This window comes from Lissotriton vulgaris, chromosome 3_1 (genome assembly GCF_964263255.1).
Source record: "Lissotriton vulgaris chromosome 3_1, aLisVul1.2, whole genome shotgun sequence".
In the NCBI taxonomy this organism is placed as follows: domain Eukaryota; kingdom Metazoa; phylum Chordata; class Amphibia; order Caudata; family Salamandridae; genus Lissotriton; species Lissotriton vulgaris.
Genome location: NC_141689.1, coordinates 1,338,945,389 through 1,338,954,879, shown reverse-complemented (window position 1 = coordinate 1,338,954,879; position 9,491 = coordinate 1,338,945,389).

Sequence of the window (9,491 nt, the reverse complement as noted above, 5' to 3'; positions counted from 1 at the left end):
TCACAGCCACAGTATGACCAGTTGGAGTTAAACAGTACTTATTGGATCCCATTCTCAGTCCTGAGCGTTTGACATTTCCTGTCTTCCTCTATGGCCTTACCTTACCTTAGCTCATACACCACCCTCCACACCTGAGCTCAGCAATCTCTGCCAGCCTAGTTTCCTTCTTCCTTGGAGCTTCTCTAGACCTTGGCTTGCATCGCTCTACATGTGGGATTCGTCACCTTCTGCACTCGCAGCCCTGTTGTCGTGCAGGCTCGGTATCTCCAATGGGTGCTCTGCTGACCTTCAATGCAGACACAGGCCTGCAAGCTATGCAGGAGGTCCTGGTAGTTCTGGCACTAACCTCCCCTTCCTGGGAACTGGCTGCAAAACAGTATGTGTCTCTTTCTGACATCGCGCCTCCGTGCTGCAAGGAGCGACAAGCTCCCCACCAGCTGGCTTGGTGGCTAATGTTCAGTGGTAATGCAGGGGGACAACAGCCCCAAAATGCTAAGTGCTGTTGGGGTGAAGCAGTGTTATTTGGCAGGTATACTGATCACTGGCATTAGCAACCATCAAATACTGTGGAAACTCATGTGCTCCCCCAGTGATGTGGAAGTCAAGAGCTGCGAGGGACTTGTGTCAGCGGCCCGCAATCTGGGGGCCACAGCTCCAGATGCCTTTGTGGACTGAGAGTCCCGGGTTGACTACCTATGAGCTGGAGATGTCTCTTGTGCTGCCACTTGCTTCTCGTGGCACCGTTCTCCTCAGCCTCACCTCAGCGGCTGTAAACAACATAAGCTTCACACTTAAACTGCGCCCTCCAAGGTCCTTCCTCTGCTTCTACTTCCTGCATCCTGTGTGAGACCCTGCACTTCTAACCATGCACTCTTGATTCTGTTGTGTAATGTCAGTGGTGCAATATATATAATCAGTGACTCATTCTGGGGGCGACGGAGAAAGAGGCCTCCTCTCGCTCGTGGCTGCTGTCCGGCGCTGGTGCTCGAATCTAAGACAACCCTGTGAGAACCTCAGAAGGAAAGCAAACGGCCTACTCACCGGGTCCCATGTCTAGCGGCAGCCAAACTGCTGACCTCGGGAACAGCTACACGGGGTGCAAGAATACCCGGTTGCCTGACCTTAAGATGGCGGCCCCCCGGGTCCCTACCTATTGCGAGGACCAAGCAAGGTATTTTGTGTCAATGCTGCGTGGGAGAATGATAGCCATGATCATGCTTTACTGTTAGATTGCTACTATTTGGTCCTGGAGACTCTGCTCTCCTGCAACATACAGTTAGAGTTGGTCCATTGAACACCAAAGGACTTCAGCACAAAGGCAGACAGTACCAAGATGGCCGACGAACTAAAGCTGGACAAGTAGCTCCCATGGCCGGGATCATTAGCATTTTTATATCCCGCTGTTACCCTGCCGTCCACCTACTTTTAACCAACAGCACCTCAAGACTTGTCCTCATTCTTGTTGAGGATAATTTATCCTTAAGAGTAGAGAAAGAGGGATATAGGAGGTGCCCAGGGACATAAGCTGAACTTTGACCTGACCTTAAACCTATCCCGCATCACGATTACTCGTCAGGACTTTGACCTTGTTGATCTTTGCTCCGACAGTGGAGACCTAGCCTTCTGCCTGAGGCCCGGTGGAGCTACTAGATAGCTAAAGAGGTGATGGGTTGTGGACTTCCCCTTCAGCTGTCACCTACCCAGCTGGTCCTTGGTCAAACCTTCCTTCATCTCTCTATCGTACCTCCCACTTTCCCCTTCACCCTACCACCCATTCATCCTGTCTTCTACGATTTTTAAATATTGTTCTGTGGGCTGTTGACTTCCCCCTCAGCCTTCACCTACCCAGTCGGACCTTGGGCAGATTTTTCCCTTTGTCTCTCCATCGTATCTCCCCCCCAAACCCGTTACCCTACCCCTTACCCTCTACACTCCTTTGACATCATCCTCAAAGATATTTATATGTTTCCTATAACTGATGTTATTTTGGAACAATGTGGAATTCATGCAAAGCACTCTGATACCTTCTGGTCTAATCTGTTTTTCAACCTGAACGCTGAGACCTGAGCAGCATTGCTGAGGCCCAGTGGAGCTGCTAGACACCTAAAAAGGAGATTGGCCCTGGTATCCCCCTCGACCGTCACCTACCCAGCAGTGGCGGCTGGTGAGTTTTGAAAGTGGGAGGGCGTAAATGTTGGGAGATGAGTGTTATATCGCGAGTGAGCAAACAAACAAGCCCAACTGAGAACAAGACACTTCCTCTCCGTTGAAGGATATTTGACACTTAAAGGTTCATTACAAACCCACCGGTTATGTTGTAGAGTGAGATACAAAATCTGGTAACTGAAGTACCGAACATTGCTTGCACTCTGCACTATTACACATTTCCAGAAATTACTTGGCCTTGTTACAGCAAAACTGTTCCCCCTTCCCCTAATATTTATAGGAAATGCCTCCTACCCTTTTGCTGCTTGCCTGCAGGTGCAGAACTAGCAAGACAATAATTATGCTATCCCCATTTATTCACCAGTTGTTTGGCCCAGCTCCCACATGCAGCAGTACTGACAGCCGGTAATACTACCAGCTCAAGCAGTCCTACCGGATGTACAAGCAACTGGTTCATTAGGACCATTATGGCCGAGGCATCACAAGCACTGTATTCGAACTGATGAGCACCCCCAGATGCCTCAGAGAGGGAAAAGTCCAGGAGGTTGATAATACCTCATAAAAGTGTGCACTTCGCACCAAATGCATTATTTCATTGAACTGCAGAAATAAAAAAGTCACAAATGTTGAACAAACTACTAATCTCTTACCCTTGGCAGATCAAAACACTGCTCAGGTGACTGATCTCTTGCTCAGTGCAGAGAACAGGGCTGTTCCTAGCTTTTCTTAGACTTCAGAGCTACCCCTCATCAGATGCTATCCCAGTGCTGGTCTGCATTGATTACGGACATCAGAGCTATCCCTTGCACCGTAAATATATCGCTGTGCAGATCCTTATCCGTCTGTCTGGTTATCTGTCTCCCTGTCTATTTACATCCATCTATCCCATAGCGCCTGTGGGAGAACCTCAAAAAGGGGGAGGATCATAATACCCAACCCTTTTGTAGAGGGCCATGGGGGATATTTCACTCACTCCCGTCTCACTCCCCAACAAAAAAACACTTTGGAGAAATCCCTCATCTTACAACTACATCACCCACACTCAAGCCAGTGGAAGGGTGAAGTCATCCCTACTCCCCAGAATGACTTCTAACCCTGGTTCAGGGCCGGTCTCTCCACACACCGCACGGCTCCCCGTGAGTGTGCCCAGCCTTCCACCGTTGCTGCTGCGAGTTAGCCGCTACCCCTGCTGCTAAGTATCCTGCGCTTCACTTTCACTTGTACTTTTACTGTGCCCTGTGATTTGTTCCTGTGCCTCTGTTATTTCGACTGTGTTTGTTCTGTGCCACTGGTTTCCTGATTGTGTTTTTTTCCCCCTGACGCCCGTTTTCGGGACCGCTTTTCACGCTCTTCGCTCCCCCCCACCGCTGCTCCCCTGCGGCCCCGCCCCCCTCTTCCTCTTCTGTACCCTCTCTCCTTCCCATTTGCCGCCCCGCCTCCCAGCTGCTCCTCCCTCCCTCCTCGCCATTTATGTATTAAATCTTTTATTGAGCAAAAATAAGCATAATCATAATGCACCTCTCAACATCGTCCGGGCCGTCTCCACATGAGGCAGCCTAGTTCCGGGGCACCACTGGCGCCCATTGCGTCCCCAACGGGGTCTACTTCTGTTAACACAGCAAGCCGCCTACAACCCATCTGGGCCGGCCGCGTCAAAAAGAGGTGCTATAGAGGTGCAAGCTGAGCAACAATAATGCAAGAGTGAACAGGGATCCCCAACTCAGGACTTTAAACGACTCCAGGTACCCTTCCCTCCCTCTCCCTCCCCTCTCCTTGTCCATTATTTAAGTGTTGACAGTAGGTCCTTGCTGACTCCTACAAGTCAGGCGGCGCTGCGCGTGTTGGGGCTCTGCGCTTGTGTGTGCGTGTCTTGGGCTCCGGGAGTGGGGTTTCTGCGAGGCGTAACAGACGCAGATAGCGGGGACAGCTCACCTCTCTAAATTCCCCGGTCAGTACGGTAAGGAAGAGCCGCCAAAGTTCTGCAAAGTCTGCCCCCCTCCCAGCTGAGGCTAGTGACAGCTTCTCCATCCCCAATATCGCCCAGAGGCGGTGCAACTAACCCAACTGTTGCGGGGCATGGACGGCCCTCCAGTGTGCCACAATGTTCTGGACTGCCGCCCCCAGGGCCAGTGCGATCAGTTTCCCCCTCCAAGATTTCAGGGGGTACATGAGGGCGTTTGGAAGGCCCAGTATGATGTAGGCCGGGAACCGGGGTAGCTGCGTATCCAGGTGGGAGTCTATGAGGTCCAGGATAGGAGTCCAGTATGAGCGGAGCGCGTCGCAGCTCCACAGCAAGTGTTCCAGAGTCCCTAGTTCCCCGCAACCCCTCCAACATCTATCACTAACCCGGGCGTCCCATTGGTGTAACCTCTCGGGTGTATGATACCAGTACGTGGCGACTTTGGTTAGTGTCTCAGTGAGACCCGTATGGTGTGCTGAATGTCTGGCCCTGTGGTACACCCCCTCCCATTCTTTCCGTGTGAGTTGACGCCCCAGGTCCCTCTCCCACCTAGCCCGCCCTGCGTTGTATGTGTGAATGTTAGTGAGGAGTAGTTGTTGGTAAAGGTCTGAGATCAGTTTTTTATCCGAAGTGCGTGTCAGCAACCACTTCTCATAAGGCGTGAGGTGTCGTTGGGCTCCCGGTTGGATTGAGGGGTGAAGCACCCAGTGTCGCACTTGCAGGTATTGTAGGCGGTCCGTCTCGGCAATGCCATAGTCTGTTTTAACTTTGTGGAACGGAAGGACACCCTTGAGGTCAAACATGTGACCCGCATCTCTACAGGGGGTCGCTCTCCATGCTGCGTACGCTCTAGTGTCCAAGCCAGGCGTAAAGTCCGGGTTGTCGAAAATCGGGGTCATCGGCGAGGGAAAGGTGGTCAATCCCTTCGTCACGGCCACCCTGTCCCACACTTCCAGGACTGTGCTCGTGATTTTAGAAGCGTAGAGGTTGGGGGGTCTATGCCGGCGCGGCAGGAATGGTATACCTTGCAGTGTGCGACCGGCTACCGCCTGGTCCTGGAAGAGCCAGTGTTTGCCCGACTCTAATTGATGCCATTCTACCAGTGTGCGCAGTTGTGCCGCCTGAAAGTATAGCGTGAGGTCGGGTATACCAACCCCCCCGTGAGCAGGAGGCAGAGTGGCGATAGTATGCTTAAACCGCGGCCGACAGCCGTTCCAGATGAACCGCGACAGTTCAGATTGGGTCTGTTGAAGCCACCCGCTCGGCGGCCTCAAGGGAAGCATCTGGAACAAATATAGAATCTGGGGCAGCAGCGTCATCTTGGCTGCGGCTATCCGGCCCAGCCAGGATAACGTGAGAGGCTTCCAACGCCGTAGCTGCTCTCGGAGCTTCTTCGTGAGTGCCTCGTAGTTGGCCCGTGCAGTACCCTGCACCGTCGGGGCCAGGAGGACACCCAGATAAGAGACGGAGGCGTCTGACCACTGCATTTTGAACTCCGCTTTGATCTCCTCCAGTGTGTCAGGCCGCAGTGAGATGTTCAGGGCCTCCGATTTCGCCTTGTTAATTTTAAAGCCCGACGCCAGTGCGAAGGCATGGAGTTCCGCGAAAAGTGCGCGAAGTGACTGCATCGGGTTGGTGAGGGACAGTAGGATATCGTCTGCGTAGAGACTAATTTTGTGCGTGTCTGCCCCGAATGGAATGCCAGAGATGAGGTTGTGGTGCCGCACCTTCTGCGCCATCGGCTCCATATAGAGCGCGAATAGGAGCGGAGAGAGCGGGCAGCCCTGGCTGGTGCCCCTGCCGATGTCAAACCTCGGGTAGGTATGGCCGTTCACTCGCACTGCCGCATTGGGTCGGCGATAACAATTGAAAATGCGGTGGCGGAGAGTTTCCCCAAACCCGAAGTGTTGCAGCACTTGGTCGAGATAGGGCCAGTGCACCCTATCAAATGCTTTCTCAGCATCGATGGTGAGGAGCATACAACCCGGCCTAGTGCGCAACCCGGTCTCAATAAGGTGGAGCACTCGCCGGGTGTTGTCACTGGTCTGCCTTTGGGGGATGAAGCCCGATTGGTCAGGGTCTATCAGTTGCTGCATATACGGCGACAGGCGACCTGCGATGGTGCCGGTGTAAAGCTTCAGATCTATGTTCAGCAGAGAAATAGGCCTGTAGGAGCCACACTTGGTCGGGTCGCGGCCGGGTTTGGGAATCACAGAGATGGACGCCTCGAGCAGGTCTGGGTGTATGGCACCGGGCTGGTCGAAGGTATTAAACAGGTCGCGCAGGATAGGGGCGACCTGTGGACAAAAGGTCTTATAGAAGGCCGCTGTGTAGCCATCTGGTCCCGGGGATTTCCCCACCTTGAGGCGGGATATCGCCGAGATGACCTCCTCCAGGCCAATGGGCCGGTCTAGGAACTCCGCTTGTGCCTGATTTAGGGTGGGGAGTGCTGCTCCTCGCAAATAGTCTATGCCGGCGTTCGGGTCCAGGCGGTCCGCATCATAGAGGGCGGCATAGAAGTTACCGAAGGCCGCCGCTATGGCTGCGTCCTCCGTGATCTGGGTGCCACAAGCGGATTGGAGGGAGCGTACTTGCTGCCTCTGGGTCTGCGCCCGCAGTCTACTCGCCAGGAGCTTCCCACATCGGTCGCCCCCGGTGTAGTAGGCATGCTTGAGGCGCATGGCTGCGTATTCCGCCACGTCCTGGTCTAGGGCAGCCAGCATCTTTCTTTCGGCGCACAGCTGGCACCACGCCCGCGCGTCCCCAGTACGCTGGTGCATCTGCTCCAGTTTGGCCACCCGTTGAGTGAGTTCGGCCCGTTTCAGCTCCCTTTCCTTATTGTTAGCGGTGTCGATGGAGATGAGTTCACCGCGGAGGACCGCCTTGAGGGCCGCCCACTGTGTGGCCTTGGCTGTGTCTTCGTTTGCGTTATGTGTCAAGAATTGAGTGATCGCGATTTTAAGCCTGTCTTGGGTGTCTGGTAGCTGCAGAAGTCCGTCCCTCAACCTCCAGTGTCGTTGGGGTGCCGGCGTGGGCGCCATTTGAAAGGTCGCCACGACTGGTGAGTGGTCCGACAGCGAGGCCGGGAGTATCTCCACGTCTGTGGCTTGTGCCACCAGTTGGGAGGAACACAAAAAATAGTCTAACCTCGCATATGTCTTGCGTGCCGCCGAGTAGTATGTGTAGGCAGTTGTTTGCGGGTGAGCGTGCCTCCATAGGTCGATGAGGCCTAGATCTGCAAGGTGTGCGTGCCCTGGGGTCGTGAGTGCTCCCACCTGTCCGAGCCTCTGACCCGAGCGGTCTGCCGTGTTGTGGAACACAAGGTTAAGATCTCCACCAAGTAGTAAGTGTGGGTGTGTGGTAGAGGTGGCCGACTCTAGTGCTGTGTGTAGGAACTTTTCCTGTCCTTCGTTCGGAGCGTAGACAGAGCCCACTAGCAGTGTTTGGCCCGCAACCTGGAAACTGTGGAGGAGAAGCCGCCCTTTGATCTCAGCCTCTTTCTGTATGACCCTCCCCTCGAAGGATTTGGCTACTAAGATTGCTACCCCGGCCACTTTTTTCTGGGAGGAGGAGAAGAACTGCCAGGGGAAGGAGCGCGATTTAAGCCTGTGTTGGTCTTTCGTGACAAGGTGTGTTTCTTGGAGGAGGCATATGTCTGCTTTCGACCGTTCCAATAAGGACAGTATCGCTTTGCGCTTGATTGGGCTGTTGAGGCCCCGCACATTAAGTGAGAGTATAGTCAAGTGACGTGTCATGGCGGGAGCAATAAGAAAGATGCTGGGATCTGCCCATAGGCAGTGGGCGTGAGCCATAGGACGATGTCTCGCACAGCGCGGATGTGTCCGCTGACCCTATCAGTTAGGTTAGAACCATCTGGACAAGGAGAGCCCTCCCCCCCACCCCCCCCTTCCCAACTCCCCCCCAACCCCAACTGGTGCAACTCCCCCCTCTCGGCCCTCCCCCCACCCCCCATCCAAACCATGAAAAAAGGTTCAGTCAAACATAGTCCCAGGTCCAGGTGGTAGTCCGCTGGACCCGTGGTAAGGTAGTCCCTTGGTATGCAGGCAATGGCAACGGTGTCAGTGGACGCAGCACGTCCCTTACTGCCGCCGTGGGCAGCTCGTCAAGGATACAGCAGAGAAAGCGTGCGGAGTCCGAAGCCTCTGCCCCCGCCGCCGGTGCAAGCAGTCCCGGCCTTATCGAAACCGCCTAGGTCCATGCTTCCCATGTCGGGGGTCAGCCACTGTCCGGCTTCACCAAGCCCTGTGCGACGGTCTCCACCGACGCCCGTTGACCCTCTTATATCTCCTTAGTTGCGGGGCGCCGCGGTCTGTGGCGACGTCGTTGCTGCTTCCATCGCCGGGTCATGTCCTCACCGGTAGTGCCCCCGTCTGTAAGGCCCTCGTCCACCGTCGGCTCCTCGATGCCCAAGAGGCTACAGGCCTCCCTGAGGGAACGCAATTGGTGGAGGTTGTTGCCGAGCTTAAACACCAATCTGAAGGGGTGCCCCCAGCTGTAGGAGATGTTGCGTTTGCGGAGTTCGGCCGTGACCGGCCAAAAGGTGCGACGTTTCTCCAGAGTAAGGGCCGCGAGGTCCTGGTACAAAGTTGGGGAATGTGTGCCAAAGGTGATTGGCGCCATCTGACGTGCCTTGTTGAGGATCTCTTCTTTGGTCCTGAAGTCTTGCACACACACCAGAATGTCTGCAGGGTAGGCCGCATTGGCTCTAGGCGGGCCTGTCCGGTGTGCCCTGTCCAAACCCAGGGGAGAATCCGCTGGCCGGCCCAGAATGTGGTTGAACAGTTCCCGGGTGAATTGAAAGAGATCCTCCGTGTCTGAGGACAGCTTCACTCCCCGAATTCTGATGTTGTGCCGCCTGGAGCGGTTTTCCAAGTCCTCAGCATGAGTTTGGAGGTCTACCTGCTGATCGTGAATGCGTACCAGTTCTTGCCGCAGTGCCTCGAGCTCTGAGTCCCGCGTGTCGTATTTCGTCTCCAAATCCGCAACTCTCTCCCCAACGGCGTCGGTGTCGCGGCGCACCTCCTTTATTTCCTCCTGGAGTTCCTTCTTCAGGGCGTGTATGTCCTCGCGCAACCCAGTAAAGAGGGACTCTAGGAAGGAGCGCGTGACAGGGCCCTCTGGGTCCGTGTTGGACTTGGCCCTTCTGGCAGGTTCACCCCTGAACTTTTTGCCTAGTGATTTCTGGTCTTTGCGCACTTTGACACTGTGGCGCAGTGTAAAGTGCGTGCTCTCCCTGAGTGCGTGTGTGAGATTGGCCTGCTCTCCCATAGGAATGCATGGGGAATGTCTGTGTCCCTGGTAGTTCCTGATGCGTGAGGCATGCATGGTCAAGTTTGGTATGTGC